At 33.4% G+C, this 25,581-nt stretch overlaps 2 protein-coding genes across 6 annotated transcripts in view; one reads left to right on the top strand and one right to left on the bottom strand.

Moving 5' to 3' along the window:
* RhoGEF2 (Rho guanine nucleotide exchange factor 2) overlaps nt 1-13,089 on the bottom strand; it is a 120,157-nt gene extending 107,068 nt beyond the window's left edge. For 4 of the 5 annotated variants that reach the window (XM_077427488.1, XM_077427487.1, XM_077427490.1 and 1 more), the window contains exon 1: nt 12,909-13,087. The gene's annotated coding sequence lies outside the window, so the exon portion shown is untranslated. Of the gene's footprint in view, nt 1-12,908 lie in introns of all 5 variants that reach the window. The other variant, XM_077427486.1, reaches the window with a different exon arrangement.
* Nucleotides 7,962-25,581, top strand: part of LOC143909496 (phospholipase A1-like) — a 57,644-nt gene continuing 40,024 nt past the window's right edge. Inside the window, exon 1 of the mRNA XM_077427504.1 lies at nt 7,962-8,022. The gene's annotated coding sequence lies outside the window, so the exon portion shown is untranslated. The remainder of the gene's footprint in view (nt 8,023-25,581) is intronic.

Below are 25,581 nucleotides of genomic sequence, written 5' to 3'. Positions count from 1 at the left end.
CTGGCCATCATCTACTAGTGGGAATCGAACCGTGACCACTCTACTCGGAATCATAATATGCTAATCACTAGTCGACGCTGCTGGTTGAATATGAATAGATTTTGTCGGCTACTGCCGTTACGTTTGCGCCACGTACACATTACGGAACATATACGTAAACATTAATCAGCAGCATGGTCTAGTGGTAAGCGTATAATCCTTTCGAGCTAAGTGGTCACGGGTTTGAGTCCGGCTGGTTGCTGCATGGTTTATGACTCCGAGTCGATCGTTTCCGATCAGAGTTTGCCAATTTTTCTGATTATCATTGAAACGGTTCTTGCAAAATTGGCATTCCGTTCATCTCTCTCGCAAAATTTTGAGTTATTCAGCATCCCGATTTTTTGCTGGTTTGTATAAATTCTGGAAATTTCTCCATAGACGTCTCTGTGGATGTTGATCGTTTTAGCCTTGTACAATGCGTACAAAGCTCTGTACAATGTTTGACCAAAGATTTATTTTATTATTATTTTTTTATTTATATATTTGCCACAGTGACATTACAGAATACTCTAACGCAAAATTTTGAGTTGTTCAGCATCCCGATTTTTCGCTGGTTTGTATAAATGCTGGAAATTTCTCCATATATGTCTCTGTGGATGTTGATCGTTTTAGCCTTGTATAATGGGTACAAAGCTCTGTACAATGTTTGACCAAAGATTTATTTTATTATTATTTTTTTATTTACATATTTGCCACAGTGACATTACAGAATACTCTAACGCGTCACGGTGACCAGACATTTTAACATAATACAAATACTATATAAAAGAATTAGCGAGACATCTATGTATGTTATGGATAATATTTTTTTGAAAATCATTCAAACAGGGGTGACATAGTGGGTAGGATGGTTTTTGCCAATTTGATGAAGGTACCACTTCAACAATGAAATCAGATAAATGGGCAGGCAAACTTTTATGGGAAACGATCGACTTGGAGTCACAAATATCCAAGTCTGACCAGCAGAATTTAAGATTATACTCAGAATAAATTCTTTTCAATCGAGGTCAACTCACGGGATAGAACCCGGCACACTCTCGGTGCTTATTATCAACGCTAGCACCGAGTCATGCTGCTGGTTGATGTCGTGTCTAAGGTAAACATCAAATATACAATTTCGACTTTGTATGTATCTATGTATGTAAGGTTTGTTTGGAACATCGAAAACAAATCAAGTTTCTATGACGACAGTATCGATATCATTGAATGCTATTTTTTTTCGATTCAAATAAATTTAATAAAAAAACAAATGAATGTATAAAATAAAAAAAACAAATGAGTGTGCATGATTGATTGAATAAAATGAAATAAAATATGAACGTGTCCATATATAATGTACTAAACCTGTGTTGTGCCAGTACGGAAATACTTTAATGAGTATTATTACGAATATGTAGTTCTACGTCAAAATAAAACAAGCTAAAAACTTTTAATTTAGTCTACCGAGGCAAATTCCAAATAAAATTTCGACGCAGCTCCGTCTGTCGGTCTGTATATTTGCCGACGGATGTTTGCCCAGTGCAAGTAAATGTGTATTCGCTAGCTCGTGTGCGAATCGAATAAGGCCATCGGCGAAAACACAACTTTTAAAGTCAAGTTGCGGTGTTGATGCTCACCGCAAATTATCGTGGTCAACATTTGAAATCAACAAGTTAACATTGGTCTTTCGATAGGAGTTACGCATGTCTGTCGATTGAAAGAGATAAGAGATTGATTTGGTTAGGCCGACAAAACTACGATGACGGCACAGTGTTGGTCCCGTTTGTGCAAAATTAAGTCAACACTTGAAATGTTTCGTAAGTGTTCGATGGTTCCACGTGTTGTGTTGATTTAGCTGACGATTGACGTTTGGTGCAACATGTGGGACGAACGAGTTGTTATATGTATTGTTATTATATAGTCGAAAATGTATGTACATACACGCTATCGCCATCCACTCGACCCGCGATGGCCAATCACATTTCGTTTCAGTTTCACATTGCATTTTCGTCAAGAAATATAACATTGTTCGTGCGTATGGCATGGCGGTCGGTAGAATTTGACTTTTGTTTTTTGTAAGGTTTGAGTTCGTGTTTTGAAATATTTGCATTAATAAAATTTTAATATAAAATACGTAAGTTGTTGATATTATTAATTTATTTATGGAATACGTATATCAAACATATAATATCGCTATTCTGTGCGTCTGTGTCTGTGTAAGATAATGCTCGCCGTACTATAATAGTCGTTTCGATTCGACATATATACACCGGCAGTCACATAAAACGGAACGCTTGTGAATTTTACGACTTCGAGGCCATTAAAGGATTATCCCTTTATGTGTAGGGTTTTTAACGACCAAATATTCTAAATATGATTGTTTTCTAAGATTTGAGTTCAGTTTAGTGTGGGTTTTCAAGGAGAAAGCATCAAATTCGAATTTTAACACGTCAACATGAAAAAACGAGCTCAGTTATCATTGCAGAAGAGTGTAAAAATCGCGACATTGGCGAGTTCAGGATTTTCCTTTCGGTCAATTTCCAAGAAAATGGGATGTTCTATATCGACTGTTTCGAGATTACTGGAAAAAAAAAAGAGAATCTGGAAGTTTTGATCGTAAGAAGGGGACCGGACTGAAAAGATGCACATCGGAGAGGCAAGACCGTGTAATAACCAGATTATCTTTACAGCAGCGATTCAAAACTGCTGTAGGATTAAGAACAGATGCATCTTCACAATTTTCCATGGAAATCAGCGACTCAACAGTAAGAAGGCGACTCAGAGAAGCTGGACTGTACGGTCGGAAAGCTGCAAAAAACCCATTACTAACCAAGAGAATGAAAAACAATCGATTGGAATGGGCGAAAGCACATGAAAATTGGAGTCCATCAGATTGGCAACGAGTGATACTTTCCGACGAATCAAAGTTTAACCTCTATAGTCCTGATGGTTTTCCGTATGTCCGAAGGAAAGTTGGCGAAAGGTATAATGAAAATTGTACCCTTAAAACTGTTAAGGATCTTCCAAGTCAAATGGTCTGGGGATGCTTTTCGTACCATAACATTGGACAATTGGAGTTTCTACAAGGTGCCATCGATGGAAAAAAATATAAAAAAATTTTAGAAGAAAGCTTTGTCCCATCGATGGAAAACCACCTTTCATATTCCGATGATATAATTTTTCAAGATGACTCTGCCCCTTGTCATCGAGCTAAATTGGTGAGTATTCATTTTATTTGATAGCATTGAATATAAATTATAAAATTTCAATCAAAAAACTGAATTTTTTTTTTTACTTTTTTTTAAGTTCGGGACTATTTACAAGAAATGGGTGTAAAGACACTACCATGACCTGGCAATAGTCCCGATTTAAATCCAATCGAAAATTTATGGATGTGTATCAAGTACAGGATAAGGAAGAACAATGTTTCTACTCTTAAATCGTTGAAAGAAATAATAGAAAAGATATGGTACGAAGACCTCCCAATCGAAAATTTAAAAACTTTAGTAGATTCTATGCCAAACCGAATAAAATAAGTTATAAAATCGAAAGGAGCCGCTACAAAATATTAATTTCTTTTTTATAAGTTGTAAATAATAATATGTGACTGTAATAAAATTAAAAATGTATATGTATAGTGCTATTTTCATTTCAAATTTTATTTAACCGTGAAGTCAACGCACGGTCGTAAAATCTGCCCTCCATTAAATTTCTCCCCAACTCATCTTTATCACCTTTTATTTTCACGTTTGGTGTTACACGAATGCACTATGATACAACCTATCATTTAAATGACTTTCAGTTTTGGTTTTATATAAGATTACCGAAATTTCACGCAAAAACATGTTTCGCTTAAGCGTTCCGTTTTATGTGACTGCTGCTGTATATACGTCACAGCTAGAACAATGTCAACAAAACGTACGAATGTAATAACAAAAGAAAAAAACTTCTATATATACTGTTTGCTACCGATGTTTCCTCTAGGCTTATATACGGCGCTAAGTCTCTGAGCATTTACCGCCATCTATTGAAAAAATCCTATTGGCGTTTTATATTGTTAACTAGCTGAAGCCGGCATGCGTTGCAATGCCACAATATCGCATGCAATTCCCGTTCCCGTTTTTCGATGTATTTCGATAACACTGCTCGAAACGAAAAATGGTTCAGAGACGAGATATGACTTTTCTTATAGATCTATGCCCAGTAAACACGAATCTGGTAATAAAATATGTTGATTGGCTCGAGATTCGGAGATATATGTGTTTTTTAAATCGCGCGATTTTTCTACATATATCTTCGTGTTGTTCGGTCGATGTCTCAAAATCTGTCAATTTCCTGTTCAAATTGAATATTGGAATCTATAGTCGGGTATTTTATCTTTCATTTGTAGTACTTTTCAGCTTTCAAATCTCTCTAAGTAGTGGTCCAGTTCAAATCAAAAGTCAAAAGTACGTATTTTCACTTGGGATTTTTTCCCACTGTTAATACTATTTTATATCGAGTATTTTCTATTGAAACATGTTTATTGCGATAGTGTTCTGGCCACACTATTTTTTGTTTTCGTTTAAAAGGGTTAATTAGAAGTGTGAATTTTAAATCGGTAAAATTGCAGTACTAGTATTTACACGAATCTGAATTGAATTAATAGGGATAATATATTAAATTGTCTTTATATGAGAATTATATAAAATTCCACTTGGAAAAATCATATTTCGACTATTCGTTTATTTTATCGAGGTAAGCCAGGTAAAATTTTTGTTATTAATCCACAAGAATATAAAATTAATTGTCTATAAAAACAATGAAATTATTAAGAAATATAAAATTAATTGTCAACGTCATGTTATGGACAGCAAAACTTACGGTAATATTATTAAAAACCTTGCATTTAATTATATTGTAATAATATTATACAGTAAAATAAGAAATAATTTAATAAAAATTAAGAATTTATTTTACGTCCTCAAAATGTTAAAACACATTGTAAGTTTCACGTTACATCGAATATAGTTGCTGTTGCCGTTGATTGGGCGATCGGGTTAATATTATGTTGTTATTGTGGAAGTATCAGTGGCTTGTTGCTATTTTGATTTTGAAGTTTGATTCTTCAAATTTTGTTTGAATGGTGTTAAGAAAAAAACTTCGGTAATGTGAGTTGACGTTTGGTGTTCGGTGACAGTTATACGCAACAAAATGTGCCGAGAATTTCATTGTCATTAACTTTCATGACGGGTTTAAGTTGATTGGGTCAGATTCAATGCAGTTTTTAAAGAATGTGAAATGCACTATGTATGTATGTACAGGAAACATGAAGCATTTTGGCATAAACATTTTGTATTTTATTACTATGAGAGTTCTCTTACCACTCTAACAATGGTTGCCGGTTGTTCTCAACATTTAAAACTAAGAATTCCGAGATGCAAACATCAATTCTGTATCAAACCGTCAATTTATTGCTAAATTATTTAAGTTTAAGTTTGGAACGTTGTGCCATTACGGGTCACTAATGCGCCACAATGGTCGAAAAAATTAAGAGATGAGAAAAATAAAAGTATATACATATGTATATGTATTAATTACACAGAAAAAAAACCAATTACATATACATAATCATAAAAAAACAATAGTACTATAATAATAGCAGATAAAGTAAAAACATCGAATAGTAAAATGCAATGTAGGGAATGTCTAGCACAAATATGTATATAAGAACCAGCCGCAAATACAAAACATCCCTGTGAGACCCAAATGGAAGAGAGAACATAAAAATTCCACTCATGAAAATAATGAGTGGAATTAATAATAATTAATAATGGTCAATTATGAAAATAATGATGAGCGCAGCCTATAAAAATAATCTCCGATAACCTAATATAATACTCCATATGCAACATTAGTTGCCTATGCGTGTGCAATGACAATAAGGCACAAACAGATAAAGCTAGGTTTTAAATTCCGCTGTAAAGTAGTCGCTATAGGGGGTCGACCGGGCTGGGTAGGTCAGAGTGCACATGTAAACATGGGACTAATGTCCAAGTACGACTACGACTAAAACTCTAAATCCAACTGATTTTTAATGATTCTGAATGAAACTTTTGGCTGTCAAAACGCCAAAAAAAATATTTCAACCAGAAATATAGCTCAGTGGTAAGCGTGTAATGCTTTCTACTGAGGGGTCATGGGTTCACTCCTTGGCCCGGTGGTCGACTCCAGGTCGATCCTTTCGTATCAGGGTTTGCCAATTTATATGATTTCATTGTTGAAACGGTTCCACCAAATTGGCAACTTATTCCCGTGTCTCCCAAATTTGAGTCTCTAGCATCTCGGATTAGTTGATTATTATTAATATGCTACCCACTCAACTTTGTAATGATGCTGTATATCGAATTTGTCCATTAGATGTAAATTTGTCTATTATTTGTAAAATGTGTGGAACTTGTGTATGTACAAAAATGGGTTTTCATGCAATAAAATAAAATAAAATAGGAAATCCAATGGTTTCCGCCGATTTTGAAAATTTTAAAAACAGGTTTCGCATACATTGTAGAAGACAGATAATGGAGGATGGGAAAAACTATTGAGAATACTTTAACTAATGCCTAATAGTTTGTGCATGAACAAACTAGATCGTTTATTAATTTGTTAATTTTTATAAAATACCGATCACGATCTTCATTTTTTTTTCAAAATCAGAAGTCTTCATTTTTTTTTTTATTAATATTATTTAAAGACCGATCAACCACAAACGTTTTTGCCCAATCAAGCCAATCAGAAACGACTTTGACGACAGCCAATCGGAAACGAATGACAGACGCAGTTGCGGTTTTATACATAGGATAACTGGCCAGATTAGTTCGTCTATGATCAAACCAGTATGTTTATTACATTATCAATTAAAAGAATAAATGCGATTTAAACGCGAAATCGGAGTCGGAGTCTGATTCCAGCCAAAAACCACGACTCCACGGCCACGCTTAACCTCACGGTGGGAACACATTCAAAAGTGCGGCACGGCACGCTTAGGCGGACTCCAGCTGTGATAGGCGTGTCTTCATGACATTGTTAATTCGTACGATCTGATCATTATCCTACATTTTTTCACCATTATCGACCACTGTCAAACTTATGTATGTCAAGGATAAAATATCACCGAAAACAATTCAGAGGGTGGGTTTTGTGAAGGATCACGACGGTACAAACTAGGCATGCCAGAATTTATTAGCACGTACAAAACTATCAAAAAATACTGTGTGTTCCCACCTTTACTGGTATTCATCACTGTCAATAGGATCGTATACGTATAGAGAGAAACGCAGCGAAAGCTATCGACGAACTTCGACGTCAAAGATTTTTTATACATTTGTAAAACTATTTTAAAAACGATATGTATAACGTCAAACACTGTTTGTTTGTGACTGACTACATGTGTGTATATGTATATGTAGTAAAAGTTGCGTTTGTTACTGTTGGCCATTGCACGCAGCAACACAGAAAACAGTACATAAAACCAAAAGTTGCCACACTTTTCCCCCGGTTAATAATATACATAATCCGTTGTAACTCGGCACGCAGATCGATCTATGCTAAATCGTATGATATCATCGCATTCGAGCCGCAGTGTATTAGCCGCAGAATTTCACGCGCGTGGAAACGCTAGCGTGTTTCCGCAACGTAACAAAATCCGTGCTAAACGGTCGACATTAGCGGCGATTACGGTTAAGCATCGCGATTAATTAATATTATTATTGCTGCCGGGCGACGCATCGCACTTTCCTCATTTCGAAACTATGCGTTCGATATATTTTTTTCCGTCGTTTACGGCTTTTTATCGTTCGAATGTCAGGAGTCAAGTGATGACTAACAAGCATCGGTTGAAATGCACGCGTACAAAAATCGAGTCTGGCAATTTATTGAGGCAACAAAAAAAAATATGAATTATTGACATTGCGACAACGTAACACCTTTTAGCGCTCGTCTCCATCTTCGTTTGCTAGTTGACGACAGGTTTGTATTTGATTATCGCATAAATGTTTATCATTTCGTCGACGAGTAGGAAATCATCATCACTCTTGCGGAGACGATCGCGTCTGACACAAGTTGATGATAAGGGCAATGATGAGTCGGTTGTCGAAATCAACGATTATATCTTCGATTTAGAGAATTCTCCAGTTTCATTTTGTGGTTTTTGGTCTCGATTCCGGTGCGGGTTATAATTAAAGCATATTTTCCTGTTGTTGTTTTTGTGAAAGACTAAACAAACAAAAAAAAAAACGCACATTCGAATCTGCATAAACGAATCGGACACTATTTTCGGAAAACGATAAAATTATGACGCCCATGTCGAAATTAGCCAAATGTATCAACGACTTTCTTGCGCATTAGAATCAATTTTAGCATGAAAATGTGAAATGTAAAATTTAAACAGTGGTTGCATTAAGGCTAACCACCGAGAGGCTCAAGCCCTGGGTCGACCTCGATTGAAAATAATTTATTGGAAGTATTATCTGTAGTGCTGCTGGTCAGACTTGGATATTTTTGACTCCAGGTCGATCGTTTCCTATCAGAGTTTGTCAATTTTTCTGATTTTTATTGAAAGGGTACCTGCAAAATTCGCTTTCCCTCCCCAATTATCTCGCAAAATCTTGAGTTATTCTGTTATATCTCAAGGTTCGCCGAGTTTCTCACCATAGATGTCTCTGTGGATGACCGTATAAAAAAATCGGATTTTTGTAATAATGTTTATTGATCGTATTGTATACGATGTTTGCAATTTTTGACCATAGATGTCATATGCTATTTCGAATAATGTATTAATTAAGTATTTAAATATAATTTGATGTTTCAAATTATATATAAATACTATAATTTGATGTTTCTGTATAGTAAACTCATCGCATTGGAGCGATCTGTAATGACGAGTGCACATTGATTGATTGATTGAATAAAATAAAATAAAGTTACAGGCTATTTGGCAAAGGGTTAGCTGTCAGCGCCTCCAAAATTTTTGGATTCTTAAACGTGTTTATTACGATTATATTTCACCATCGAACTAGCGGAAGCAATTGAAATCTCTATCGGCGACCAAACTTCGCAAAATGGCAAAGTTTCAAAGCGATCGGAAGAATGTACGAATATTGTCAGACCGATTGGCGACGTGAAGCTAGTAATAAAAACCTGGTAAAATAAGAAGAGGTTAGTAATTATTATTTTGAATAAAAATACCAATAATTTTATTTTACTACCGCCATCTATGTATACAACTAAAGACTACATAGACGTCACCCCGAGTTCAAATTTGCAAACTTCAAACGCGTCTTAAACGATATTTTATCTCTATCGTAATGGCGGAGGATCCATTTACTTATATTGATGACCAAAATGGCAAAGTATGAAAACGATCGGATAAGAGGCAATTTTTTTCCAGAATTGTAATCGTAAGTGAAACGTAAAGGAGGTTTGTAAATAAAAAAGAGGCAAGTTGCGCGACACGCCATTCATCCAAAAATTGATGCATCTTCATCGAAAAGTGGACCAATACAAAAAAATAAAAAATAAACACATTATTAAATCATTACGAATAATAATATACGATGATGTGATTTTGGTGGCAATTAAAAATAATAGTGTATAATCATACGTGGGATGATATTAAATTACACGTATTGTATTTTGAGCATTGTCTGTCGTTTTTGGTCCACCAATTGCGAATATGATATTTGCATAAAACGAATCTTTCAGTAAGATAAAAATGTATATATATATATATATATATATATATATATATATATATATATATATATATATATATATATATATATATATATATATATATAAAAACAGAGGGAAAAGTTAGCACGCCATTGATTTATCTTCGACAAAAAATGGACTAATCGTATTGCTTAAAATAATAAATGCAAACTAAACATCAAATAGATACTAACTAGTACATTTCCGGTTGGCGGAACTTCAATTGGTTCTTATCTGTCCTGAAGATTTGCTATCATATGTCCCCTGTCTAATTTTTCAAAATTGAACGGCCAAATTGTCTATATTCATAGATTTGAAGATTCGACATCTCGAATCAGACTATCGTGAGCTAATAAATATTATAAGATAGTCTTTAATTAAGCGATTGTTGTATGTGTGTTTACAGACAGTTACGTGCGTGCGTAATTATATCAAAATGGTATTTTACGGTACAATGAGGGAACGAGTGAATACTTTGCGAACCGTGAATGAATTTATCACTTTTTTTTTGTTAAGTACATTCACATAAATGCACGAAGCGACTTTAGTTCGAATTAAGTATGGAACGCTGTATGTTCGAGATAAGAAACGGAATACGTGGGTGACAAGGATTGTTGATATAGTGGAGTGAGTGAAGATATTGAAACGGCAATGGGATAATAGAATAATGTATGAAAGAAGTGCTCGAATGGTACCCGAGAGATCATAAAACGGCGCAAGGAAGGACACGAGAAGGATGCGTGGGTGGAACTATAAAATGCGTGGGATAAAATGGATGATAGTTGGGCAAAACAGAGACAAATGGAAGCGTGTTGGAGAAGCTATCATCCAGCAGTAGATGGTGGATAACTGTAGATGATGATGAAATGGCTTGAATATGTTCTGTTAAGAAATACATATACTAAGGTCTTGTTCTACGCTATACATACAATGAAAATCCAGCAGGGATTATTTTTAGTATGAGCTCGCCAAATTGACAGTGTTAATATTTTGACAACAAACAGAAGGTTGTAAATTTGTATAGGCGAAAATATCAAATTAAGTAAGTTTGATTAACATTGTCAAAAAAAATGATGAAATTGCGGTTAATTTTCAATAAAAAAAAAAATATAAGTCAAAACCCCTTGGGTCTATCGGCTTTGGGGGAGGCCCTGGTATGTTTCCTTTTCATTTGTTTATTTTGTATTTACCTTTTTCATTTGTTTTATATTTGTAAATTTCAATTTCTTCTTATATTCTATTTTATAACCTATTCCCAATATTTTAATACTATAGTTTAATTATGCAATGTTCTACATATTTTGTCATGCCTTTATTCTTTACTTTTTGATTTGTTTTCCTTATATTTATCTTTTTCATTTTTGTAAAAATCTGTTATTGGACTCGGATGTTACATATATTATTTATTTACTATTTGTTTTTTTTATACATATCTATGTACATCCTGTCTGTTGATTTTTCAATAAATAAAATAAAATAAAAATAAAAAATAAAATAAAATAAATAAATTGACACTGAATTTGAATTTGAAATCCCTGGTAATAATTAAAGAAATTGAATTTCGGATTATTTTCAAATATTAAAAATTTGTTATGTTAAGATTTACACGATTTTTTCAATTTAATTTATAAAAATATTTGAAAATTCAATAACATATATATAAAAACGGACGCGATGTGTGTATGTGCCAGATCGTCGTCGCATACACATACACACACACACACACACATTAATTCATCATTTCGAACGGGTTGGATTGGTGAGCGTGTAATGCGCGCACTTTATACTACGATTAATATTACGTTCGCCTATAAATTACCTAACATTACATTTATAAATTAATATACAATTTCGAAAGAGACTTTATATGTATGTATGTATGTTTGTTTGGGTCATGATTCCTTGACGTTCAATGTAACAGAAAAATAAATGAATATTCAAATAAATTTAAATGAAATTTTTACTATTAGATTGGCCATGTTTAAGCGGTTTATATCACAAACACCGAGCGAAGCCGGGTAAAAACACTAGTAACCTATAATTTTATTCTCCTTTCCGAAACTACCCTACTAAAATCAACTGGCACAACACTAGTATTTACATAATTAGAGGTAGGACGGGAAGCGTGCCGTTCATTGTTAATTCGCTGAACTTTTGCCAATTTTATTTAGAACCTTTTTTCGCACTCTAGCTTTGTAAAAGCACGCTGGTTATCCGCCCTTTATTTATAATATGTATGATGTAATAGTTTTTTTTGCGATTTTTTTAAGTTGAGAATGTATACCAAATATTTTTGAAATACATTATTTCTAATAAAAAAAAAAATATAAACCATAAAATTAAGATATTGAAAAATAAATTAAAATTAAATGAAATTTAAATACAATGTAGCAGAAAAATAACGTAAGAATTGAAATTTTAAAATTTACTATTAAAAATATTTTATTATTATACATACACGGACTGGATTCCAAATTAAATCATGCAAAACGTCGAAATTTACATGTATACATATATATAGTGGTTATTTATATACAATTATGAATTTTGAACACAAAAAAGAAGACTTTTAAGAAAACGAGTTTTTTCACATTATATTATATTATACATATACATGTCATCGTGAAACACGACTATTCAACTAAGAATAAGTCAACTTTTTAAACTCCAATAAAAGATCGTCGATAAATTGTAAACAATTTGCTAAATACATAATTGTACAACTTCAACATTCATATATGGTATATGAAGAATCACTTTGCAGTATCGACTTTTGTTATTTGAGGTATTGACTCAATCCCTCGACTCGTTTCAAGCACATGAGTTTATTTAGTATTGGTAGAACTCACGCCTATAGTCGAAATAATACACAAAGTGATGTTTATAAGTCGAAGTATATAAATATCGGGCTCGTTGTTTTGGGTTACCGTGTAGCGGGTGTGCGTTAGAGCGAGACAGAGCGATCTGTCAAATGAGGCGATTCATGTCAAAACTTTTTTCGGGTGACGACATTACGCAAAATGGTTCGGTTGATGTTGTTTGTGGGGGTTTTGATGGTGGCGGGGGCGCGGGGCTCCGGTCTGGGGGGCGGAGTCGCTTTGTTGATGTTTGTTGTGCGAGAGGTGTGGGTCGCGACCGCCTACCTGTCAGTCGTGGAGCTTCATTGGGTGGGGGGCGAAAGGGCGCGGGAGGGCCCGCGGTGGTGCTGCTGCCCGCGTCGAGGGGCGGAGCGCTAGAACGGGGGCGCCTGAAGCGGTTGGGAGCGCCGGTCGCGCCGGTACCGCAGCGCACTGCTGCACCGACCGCCCGCCGCCTACACACTGTGGAAACTTTGACAGAAGATAACAGCGCAGATGGCGGCCATTGCTGCAGATGAAATATAATCAGATTCGTTTGATCAAAATCTAAACTATCCGAGCAAAATGATCACCATTTCGACTGTATAAATTATTGAGCTGTTAAAAAAATACAGTTTGCATGATTAGTCAACTTTTTTCTATGATTTTATTGTATTTTATGTGAGACATGTGTGAACACTTATATTGAAATGTACGCTAACAATATATGTTTTTAAATTTATAAGGATTAATTCTGAATGGAGCTTTATTTAAATTGAACTCTATTTGATTGAGCTTTGGATACTTCGATAAAAATAAATTAATCAATAATGTATATTTTTATGACTTCATTCTGCTGTTGAATTAAAATTTCTTATAATTATATTTATATAAATTTATAAGAATATAATATTCTTATAAATTTAAACATCATATAAACTTATAACGGAAATAAAATCCTTGTTAATAAAATTTACAATAAACTTTAAATATTTCCTTGCGTTTAATTTTTACTTACTAATTAATTTAATTGGATTTTTATTAGATATTGCTATTATAACTCTCGCTAGCATATAATGCTTTGAACAAAGTGGTCACTGGTTCAAATTCCACTGGTTTCTGCTGGCCAGACCTTGGATTTGTGACTCCAGGTCAATCGTTTCTTGTCAGGGTTTGCCAATTTATCTGATTTTTATTGAAATGGTTCCAAAAAATTGACAGCCTTACCCATTTTCTCACAAATCTCGAGTTGACAGCAATCTCGAATTTCGCTGAATTGTATAAAATGCTGCAAATTTACAAATTTGACTAAAACTATCTCTGTGGTTGTTATTTGAATTGTACATATTTACTGATTTTCGCTGGATTGTTTAAAAATGCACCAAAATTTACAAATTTGACCGTAGATAACACCTACAGATATTTTTGCGGCATTTTATACAATTCAGCGAAATTCGAGATTGCTAAAAACTCGAAATTTGCGAGAAAATGGGTAAGGCTGCCAATATGTATTTACTTTGTATAATAATAATGCTTGTATCAAATGTACAATGTTTCTGGCTAGGAAGGCGCATTGGGGCTATCTGTTAGGCCTTCCTGGTATAAATTTAAAATAAAAATTATATTTGTGATCTATTTTGCGTCATTTTACACTCCCTTGAATATAAATCGAACTCTTGCTTTGTTGGCCTTTCTTTCATTTTTTAATCATATAACCCGCTAAGGGCGCAAATACACAAAATGGTACGCGGCATGTGTTTTCTTTAGATAGTGTTGTAAAACACCCCGTGGAGTGTTTCCTTGTATTGACATAAGTTTGACAATGATCGATAGCCATGATTCCCATATTTGAATAAATGTAGGAGAAACTTGTCGAAATAATAAGATCGTACAAATTAACAATTATATAAGATTCGCCCATTCACAGCTGGAGTCTACCTAGGCATGCCGGGCCGTACGATTATGTATGTCTGCGCTTTCACTGTCTGTACAATCGCGGCATTTGCTCTTCTATGTCAGCTGCTCTATTTATATCTCTCATTCATGTGATTTTCGTTTCTGTTTTTTTATTTATTTATTTATTTACATAATAGCCACAGTGACATTACAGAATACTCTAACGCGTCACTGTGACCAGACATATATGCATAATACAAATACTATATGTATATAAGAAAATCTATGTTATTAAAAATAAATGAATTTTTTTGAAATCATATTCAAATGGTGGTAACAGTGTGGGGACCATCAGCATTAAAGATTATACTCAGAATAAATTCTCATCGTTATATTTATTGAGGACACAGCGTTTCCTACTTGTGTATTGGGAAAATGAATAAAAACATAAAAAAAAAATGAATTTACGTTTACACACATAAAGTATATATATATGTATAAAAAATATATATGTATACATATATATTTTGGCCGTGAAGGCATTTTTAAATTAATTTATATTAAAGTTGAAATCATTTTTTTAAATTTATAATATTATATTGTAAGTTAGTATGTGTTTTAATAATTTTAGTTATGATTCGTTTTCACAAAGTTAATGGAAAATAACTGCATACACAAATAAAACCGCAACATGTCGGTTATTATGGACGTGTTCCAAGTCACTCACTTCTTGTTTTGAGATAATTAAACTTTTGGGTTTGTTGTTGCGAACATACCATATATCTATAATATTGAAACAACGGCCAAATTTCCAACACCATCTGGAAATTAAATCTTGAACAAAATTTTCATTGTTTCATAACAATGAACAATTCATAACTGATCAAAAATTTACTATTTTGTTGATAATATTAGATATGTATTCTATTGAAAAGAGTGCTTAATTTTAAACTTTTTTCATATTTAATATACCTATTAGTGTAATTGCGTGATAGTATATTTTTAGTTTCTTATACTTAACGGATACGTTTATAAGACACGAAACTTCATTCTATGGCGTAGTTTAATGGATCGGTATAATATTTTTCAATTAAGTACTACAATTTATTTATTCCCGGAATTATATCGCTCCGTCTTCCCGACGAGCTTTCCAACTTTTCTCATAAACGTTAAATCATAAGCGTTAATCCGAAGACGATAAATTACTGTCGCAACGTAATAAATTTACACAATCAAAACTTCAAATACATTACCTATATAATACTGCGCGCATTATAATAAATTCAACGTGAAAAATTAAATTACTTCATTGGAAACGAGGAACAGCTTTTAAGGTAGAATTTTGTAATTACGCAAACATTTTCAATTCAATTGCGAATATGCAAAGCACATGTGGACACTCGAAATAATAAGTGGATTATTAAATTAAAAATTGCGGGACGATTTACTTGATTAGCTCCCGCATTTGTAGTTTTAAAAGCAATTATGAAATTTATTCAGACATGCAATGCGCATACATAAATATCTTCACTCCACATTTTTATTATTTTTTTTTTTTTATATATTCGGATATAAAAATATATTTGATATAATACAATGTCAGATATGTGTATTATGTAATGTATAATAAATCGTCCCTTTCGCATCTAAATCGATTGTGGAAAGTTACGAAGTTGAAGAAATGAGCAAATCTCGTATATGGGAATAATATATGATATTACTTGAACGTACATACATAGGTATAAACTTTAAACGAAAAATGCTGAAATTGTTTTTCAGCTCAATCCAATTTCGCTTTCGCATGATGGAATATCTAAATCGCATTATAGTGTTTCGTGTTCATTTCGTCGTTTATTATTGTGAATCTATTTCATATTTCAAGTATATAATATGTAATATATAACCAGCAGCATAGATCAATGGTCTGCATGTTATGCTTTCAATTGTGTGGTCACGGGCTCTATCCCTGGTGTGTGCTGCTGGCCAGACTTTGAAAATGTGATTCCAAGGCCGATTGTTTCCTATCAGAGTTTGCCAATTTGTCTGATTTCATTGAAACGGTTCCAACAAATTGGCAACTCTTTCCAATTTCTCGCAAAATTCAAGTTTATAGCATCTCAAATTCGCTGATTTGTATAAATGCTGTAAATTTGTTCATAGATTTCTCTGGGCGAATTAATCGTTGTTTGTTAAATTTTATAAAACCTTGTTTGTTAAATTTTATAAAGCCTTGTATAAAACTTACAATACTTTTGTACAACGTTTAACCATATACCTATACATAGCCAGCAGTTTGGCTTAATGGTAGCGTGTATGTTTAGCACCATGTGATCAGTGGGTTCGATCCGCCAAACTCCTGGTTAGATTTGGGTATATTTGTGACTCCAAATCGATCGTTTCTTATCAGAGTTTGCCAATTTGATCTGATCATTGTTGAAACGGTTCCTCAAATTGGCAAAAAAAAAATCTTTTCCTGTTGTCACAAATCTTCTGTATTTATTGTGTGTATAATTTATAAATATTATGTACAAAATCTAAAATCCATAGATGTCTCAATGGATTAATTCTGTATTAATTAATTGTAATTTCATGTTCTTCAGCTTCTGGAAATATAGTGATTTATGTATTAATAAAAAATTGCTGCATTGTCTGTAATTAATTGTCCAGGAAGGCCCATTGGGGTCTTCCTGTCAAGCCTTCCTGGCATATATCTTTGTGAAAAATAAAATAAAATAAAATATGTCATGTTTAATGTGAATATATTAGGTTGTCCCATATATCATGTAGGTGAAATGAAAAAAAAAATAATATAATAAATAATTTTTTTACCTTATGTAAAATTAATAATTCTTAATCTGTATAGCTTAATCGTCGCATTGGAATAATTTGTTAAGACGAGAGTGCACGACTGATTGATTAAAAAATGTATTTTATTTTAATATGGACACAACTCACCAGCAGAGGCGTTTAAAGCGAAAAAAGCCTCACGAATTGGTGTTCTGAATGTGAGAGATTCAGAAGCCCAATTCACAATTTTGGGGACGGAGTGATGATTCCGTAGTGCCCGTACATGATCTGAAGAGCAACGATATCGCTGGTGATGATTTATCGGGAATCGATAAGATGGCACCAAAAAAAAAAAAAAAAATTTAATATGTAGCCAAAGTACAGAGTACTCTATTGCGTCACTGTGGCCAGTCACATAATCAAAACACAAAAAAAGGTACGGGCGTTGCTTCACACTCATGCAACCAGTTCAGCGTAGCTTACATTAAACAGGTAAATTTCACCAGCAACTCGGTTGACCAGATATATCTCTCTAGATATTGGAGACGTTGCCAACATATTTGTGCGAGCCACAGGAGGAGAAAACAAATCATGATTCCTCAGGTACCTGAATTTACTAGCATAAAATTAAATTCATTAAGAACCTGAGGATTGTGTACTAACCCATTTAATAGCTTCTGTATGTATACGAAAGAAGAATTTCAACCATATGTGAATTGTTGTTAAATAAAAGTATTAGTTAGCGACCGATTTGGATTTATTCCTTTTAAAATTTGGCTTACAGCTGCAGGATTATCTTAAATTGGTATTGTAAATTCAAGATTACTATAACTAACTCACGGAATCTTTCAATCACAAAAATAATACCTACTCTCCGAGTAATCAATGTTTTTAATAATATTGTTACTGTAAGTTTCAAACGTATGGGACACGTGTTAGGGTTCCGACTTTAGGCGATACAAAGCATGCCAATCGATCCAACTATATCAACATAACTATTTACAGCACAAAATGTCTTGAATTATAAATCAAATCCAACATAAATGTAATTAAAATGTAGAATGAATAATTTATATTGATTTTCCAACGGGAGATGTACGCAGGAAAAACTTTGTTCCGTCGATATTCTATTATGTATCCCTAAAGTTCTGTTGGATAATGTGGTCTCAGAGTTTGGGCATAAAATGAGATTGATTAAGGCCAAGAATGGATAGCTTACATACACACACATACATACATAAACTTCCAATATCAAGTCGAAATATATAATAAAATAAGGACGCGTAAAAAGCGCGAGGTCAACGTTAAAAACGCATCCTTAGCTGTTTTTTCCTCTGTCGGTGATAAATGGCCTCAGTTCAGTCGAGTCTTCATCTTATTTAAGTTTCAATAAATCCAAGTATGGACGGGGAAAGACCGTTCACCCCATTTGTCCATTGTCGACGGAGATTCGAGATAGTCGGGGGTGGCCGGTCACATAAATCTCATGTTGCAAGCGAGTTGCATTATCTGCACCACTCGAAGGTACAATATCGTATCTCGCACAAAAATAAAAAAAAAGGTATCGCATATATCTCAGAATGTCAACTATATATAAAATGGATTGAATGGAAACATTTTCACGAATGAATTGTTATATTATATTTATATTTATATATACATATGTATACATATATATCTATCCTGATTCCTACTTTCCACACCACATGTTTAAATATTTGGAGAAACTAATTCACACGTGTACCTACAATAGTTGCATCCTTATGAGCAGTCCTCTCCCAAGAATAGAAGCACTACTTTTGTTCGTATATCTGTTCAGGAATTCTGAACAGATAGAGATTCATCATAAAATGGGTTTTGATTGCAGATTTAATGGTTTCAATATAGATCAATATCATTAAATAGATAAAAAATAGTGAAATTTTAATTTCGTATTATTGGGGTTACATAACATTTAGCATTCTGACGTTTATTGAATTTAAATCATTATATTTCATTATTTTTAAAATAAAAAATTATATTTTTATATGTATTATATCTTAATATATAATTTCGAAAGAGATCTTCTAATTGTATAATTTCGAAAGAGACTTTGTATGTATGTACATATGTAAGTTTTGGTTCGTAGAATCCGTGATGTTAAATTTAATAAAAAAAAAATCAGGTGTGACCAACCCATCACTTCATCTGTATGTATGTATTTGAGGTATATAAGAAGGTTACAAAACAAAATTCGATATTGAACCGTACAGACAGATTTAAAATACTAATAACTATGATAGCGATACAAATTGAGCGCAAATATATGGAAACTTGCACAAGACAAAAGTTCTTCTTCCGGTTGTCAGATTTTGTTAAAAAAAAATTTATTACTTAAAATCACCATCAGTAATATACACATTAAATATCAAGAAAATAAAAATAATTTAAAAGGTCAATATAAAATAATGAAATATTGTTTAAAAAAAAAAATACTATTTCCGGTTTGCGAATCCTGACCAAAACCTTAGCAGCTCTAAGTTAATACATAAAGAATAAAAATATGAATTTTCAGCTTAATACGTACAGGGCTATGGACACAGTAGTGGGCACAACATTTTTGACCTTTCTAAAAGGAAAAAATCCCACTTCCGGTTTATGAAATTAAATGATTTTTTTTTATTTTTATCACATTGATACAAGAATTATACTTGATTTTTTTCGTGATGAGCACACATGTTTAAGTGGTCGAAAAAAATAGTGGAAGAAAAATCGAACAAGAGTAAACTGCCACTTTCGGTTGACGGATGCTTACAAAATTTTATAAATAACTTTGTATTAAGCTTAAACTTCTCGATATGAAATTTCAGTTCAATAAACCAAAAGGTTTCTGAGAAAAACATAAAAAACCTTGATTCTCTAGAGTAAAAGTACTACTTCCGGTTCAGATAAAAATATTTAAAAAATATAAAGTTGTAAAGATTATTATTTCTATTATATGTAAAATTTTTTAGTCCCATTCAGTTAGCGGTTTGGGAGATAATTGAATTCAAAAACTTAAAAAAAAGAGGATACCTATAAGGGCAGGTACCATTTCCGGTCAACTTAAAAATTAAAAAAAAAATTTCATCATGTCGATAAGAATTTTAGTAACCGATACTAAGTTTCAGTTTGAAACTTAGAAACATAGATAAAGTAAAAATTGTCCCAGTTTATAAATTATTTTTATATGTTGTAAATAAGCTATTTTTATTAATATTTTGTAACTCTATTTTCTAATTTTCCATCTCTAGTCCCTAGTCCTAACCGACTGTCTATATTCTCAGGGATATAGTGCTATGTATATAAGGTTTGGTTGAGAGCATCGAAAACGAATCAAAGCTTCTATGACGACGTCATCGATATCGTTGAATATTATTTTTTTCGATTCAAATAAATATAATAAGAAAACAAAATAATCTTTACTATTAGATTAGCCATGTTTAAGCTGTTTATATTACAAATATCGAGCAAAGCCGGACAAAACCACTATATATAATACTTACGTATTTATAATTGATATTTCTTGATCTGTATAGTACACTCGTCGCATTGGAGCGATCTGTAAGGCGAGTGTGCTTGATTGATTGAATAAAATGAAATCAAATATGAACGTGTCCATATACATATGTATGTATATGTAGTGTACTGAAGAATAATTTTCGTACTTATGTTTACGTGCAGTTGCCGGTCTGTTCTAGTATCGATAGATCTTAATAAGTATTATTACGAATATGTAGTTCTACGTCTGTCCGAGGTAAGTACCAAATTAAATTTCGACGCAGCTCAGATTTTAAGGTTTTATTATACATCTATTACATTAAATAGATTATATATAAAGGAATTTGAATTTCGTATACTTCGGGTTTCATAACATTGAGCAATCTGACGTTTATTGAATTTAAATCATTACATTTCATTATTTTTAAAATACACGTTTACATTTTTATATGTATTGCATAATATAATAAAACATAATTTATGTAGATTGTTCAGACTAATTGTCTGAGGGTCGGCTTTCATGGTGTTAAAACCAAACTCACGAAAGCGCGCCTATTCTACTGGTCGCTTCGAAGCGTTCAGATTCGGTGTTCGACGCGATCTTCACTCTCGATTCAGCTCATCAGCTTTCGCTTGATGCAGCTTTGGAGGTTCCTGGAGACGATCTCCATCATCTCGTGGATTTGTTTAAGAAATTAAGGCCTTCAGGTCTTCGTCAGCTCCAGAACTGCAGCCTCTTCGCATCTACTACACCACACCTGAGGCATGTATAAATCAATAAACGCACCCAGAAGAGTGCATGTATAAATGGTTAAGTTGGCATGCTAGGATCTAGTGTATGTTTAAGTTGGCAACCAGTGTAACGCTATAACTAGAGACACGTATTTTGGGCATCTATTTAGTCAATTGTAACATTTTCATTTTGCATTTTATCGTTTAGGGAATTAAAAATGTTCAATTTTAGCATTTATTTTTATGAAGAGTTTAATTTTAAATAATAAGAAATTTCGATGAATTTTAATAAAATGTATATATACTTATATACATAGAAAAATTCAAAAATGTTTTGGAATTAAAATTACAATGAAAAAAACATGAAAATAAAAAAAACAAAGAAAAAAAATATGAACATAAAAATATAATACCAATTAAAATTTATTAAAACTCAACATGGAGCATATTTCTACAGATTATTTTTTGAGATTCGTGCGACGATTGGTAACAATTATATTGTATTAACTAAAATACCTTTCAGCATCCACACTATTGACGGGACACCCATTGATGTATAATACACTAGATGGGCCCAGACGTATTATTTTGGTCGGAGATCTTGTCTTCACTAACTGAGGGGTGCGGGGGGTTTAACTACCGGGGAAGTTGGGTTTTTTTCCCTACGACGCAGCGGTACCTCCCTACCTACTAAGAGAAACTGTGCATGCGCCAAAAGGGAGACAAGTATAACACGTGAGGGCGGATCTAGTATATTCTAGATCTATGGGGACACCAAATATATTTTAGAGCTGCACAACCAAACTCTTCATATTTTTGCTACCATCAATAATAGCAATATATCCGGCGTGGATTCACTTATTATATTCTCCATTACTTGTCTAAAAAAGTGCTGATATCCTTTCAAACATTGAGCCTCTGTTAATACATTGAACAATAGCAGATTTCTAAAAAACAAAACTGTTTCTTTAACATTAATATTAGATTTTGTACCTGCCACAGATGGATTGAATAGTTTACTCAATGTTTGGAGGAATAGATTTGTCTCATTTAGTCTTGAGTGGGAGTCTAGTTTTAAGACACTTTTTTGAGCAGCCTTTTGGATAAACAGCTTCAACTGTCTTCTTCTGTTTGCAGTAGTAGACAAAAGCAGTTGCATGGTTTCGACAGAAAAAACACCGTCTATGATAAACTGCAAGCTCTGTTTTATCCCCTCAATTTCTTCACATAATAAATGGGCAAAGGGATAGGAAGACACTTCTAAATTGTCTATTCATTTTATAAATGTTATGCAAATTTCACTTTTGTTTGTTATTTTAGCATCTATTCCGAATTTTAGCAAAATGCCCAAAATACGTGTCTCTATCTATAACCCAACACAGCCTGTTTCAGTGCATAGAGAATAAATAAACATGGTTTAAAGCTCTAACCGAGTCTCGGTGGTCTGTAACACGTGTCCCTTCACGCATTGAATCCTACATGTATGCATGTTTGGTCAATGTTGTGTATTAAAAACCATTATGTTGTGTTAAAATATGTACGTTCGTAAAACTAGGCAGAGTTTCACTGACTAGATTTTTGGCTTAAAGCAATACAATAATGGGTGCGTTTTTTTCGCGACCGGAAGTGCATCTTGCACCACTGCGCCACTCGCGGTAACGAACCGCAAATGAAATCACCGTCAAAATGACAGGCTCGACCCGCCTGCCCTTTAATCCAATTTCCAATAAAAAGTTTGGACCGATTTGCGGCGTGGAAATTACGCCCAATCTCACCCACCCTCTCGCCACCCACCCTCGTACCCACCGACCCTCTTTATAACATATGTACATATGTACGTGCGGTGTATTCTTCCTTCGCGTTCATGTCGTGCCTTCAATTTTGGCGGGGAAAAAATTCCAGGTCGGTACTCCACTTTGTTAATGCGCTTTTCCGGTCGTCATAGCACTCTCGAGATTTTCCGCGGAAATTTTTACGACTGAGAAAATTTTGCGACTCTTTAAAGCGTCGTTGGAGGAGATGTGAAAAAGGACGAGGGTGGCAAAGGAAATGATTTTGTACGCTACATTATTATTGTGTAATTTTTTTCGGAAAAATGTTTTGTACATTCATATGTAGTATGTTTGTATATATTTTTATATTAATAATTTAATTAATTTTTACATTATTAATTTTATTTTTCTTGATGCTCAGATTTCTATATATGAACATACATACATATGTACAGTTCATAGTACCAGGGCTTTTTTTTGAAAAAAAGGTGCCGGAACTCATTTCTTGTCAAGTTTTTATTGGAAAATATTATATTCAAATTATATTATAAAATATATTCGTTTGAAACATAAAAAAATGCTGAGACAAAAAAAGTACCGGAACGCCGTTCCACCGCGTTACATGGGGAAAAAGCCCTGCATATAACTGAATAATAATGGTCCTAATTTTGTTTGGACAGTTGTGATATAAAAATACATATATTACATTCGACTTTTAACTATTGTATGCACAAATATGTATGTATGTACATACATATGTATATTACATTCAACTTAAGAATATCAACATATAGAAAATTCAGTATTATCTTGTGTCATTGAATAAAAACATAGAGTTGGATCAGACAAAGGGTAGAGTAAGTGTTTTAGTTATTATATTCACGTACCAATTTGATGGCTTCGTCACCTGTTGCAAGGGGTATGAAGGTCTTCAACTATATTTCTGTTTGCTTGGATTTTTTAAATCTAAAATATGCAGATCTAGTTGATGAATTATTTCATTTGTTTCAGGTGTATTGTTGCGTAGGGGTGGGTTTAGGATCCAAATGAAAGGCCAAAGTCGCTTCACAGCATTTATTCAAAAATCCAGGAGGTCCACACGGAACCACCGCTCACTCCAGAATATCTGATATACCATGCACCTCCTTATAAAGAACAAGTTGCACAGCACAGCTTCAACGATCGGTTAGAGTGTGTATTGTCACTCCGTCAGTGTCTAGTGCTTATAGACACGTAAAGGTCTACCTTGGCGAATCTATTGTTTACTCACAAAATCGCCCAGGTATGTCAGAACTCCAGCATATTATTTGTTCGGGCACTTACTATGTCCCATTAGCCTTATCTGGGGTCTGTGTTGTTCAAACACGAATCCACTAAGACAGTGGATACTTTCTCTCTCTCTCTCTCTCATGTTCCCGCGTTACAGTATTTTATTCATATATGTAGAAATAAAATGTACAGATGTAGGATGAGTTTTTAAAAGAAAAAAATAGGTGGTAGAGTAAAATGAGACTCGTTGAGCGGCTAAAACGTTGTCTATTTCACGGAGCACCACAACGAATTGTCGTTTGCCGCGTACAAGATGACAACTTAAACATTCTGAAACTCATGCATGCCAACTCAATCATTCAAACATTCATACTAAATCCCATATAAATGAAGACAGACAAGCGGATGACGGAAAGATAGGAGGGTTGGTAGATAAATAGAAATACATATGTATGTAAAAAACAGTACTGTCTAAAAGGACCATCGTATTTGATGATTTGTAATTTAGTATAACTAATTATATGTAAACCGTCTATGAAGTAACCTGATTAGGATCTGTTATTTCGCGAAATGACAGATATAAACGTCATTCGACTTTTGGTCGAAACACGACGCTATTCGACTTAACACCATTCATTTTAACAATCATTATACAACATACGAGTGAAGTAAAAATATATAAGAGAGATAAAGAGAGCCTATGATACAAATTTTATAAAATATCTAGTGAAAAAAGAAAAAGTTATAGACGTTTAAACATTTAAAATCTGACATAGCGAGAGGGTGGCGTCACCGAGAACGATAATGGAATATTTTAAAACGTGTCTATTACGATTATTTATCATCATCGTAATGGCGGATTTGATTTCCACATATATTGATGACCAAACCGAGCAAAATGGCAAAGTTTGAAAACGATCGGATAAGAACCCAAATTTCGTCAGACGAAAAATCGAAAGCGAGCTAAGAAAAGGCTAGTAATAATAAAAATAGGCAAAAAGACT

This window comes from Arctopsyche grandis, chromosome 3, assembly GCF_051622035.1.
Source record: "Arctopsyche grandis isolate Sample6627 chromosome 3, ASM5162203v2, whole genome shotgun sequence".
Classification (NCBI taxonomy): Eukaryota; Metazoa; Arthropoda; class Insecta; order Trichoptera; family Hydropsychidae; genus Arctopsyche; species Arctopsyche grandis.
The sequence above is the reverse complement of the archived record's forward strand: the minus strand, read 5'-3'. Positions and strand labels throughout refer to the sequence as shown.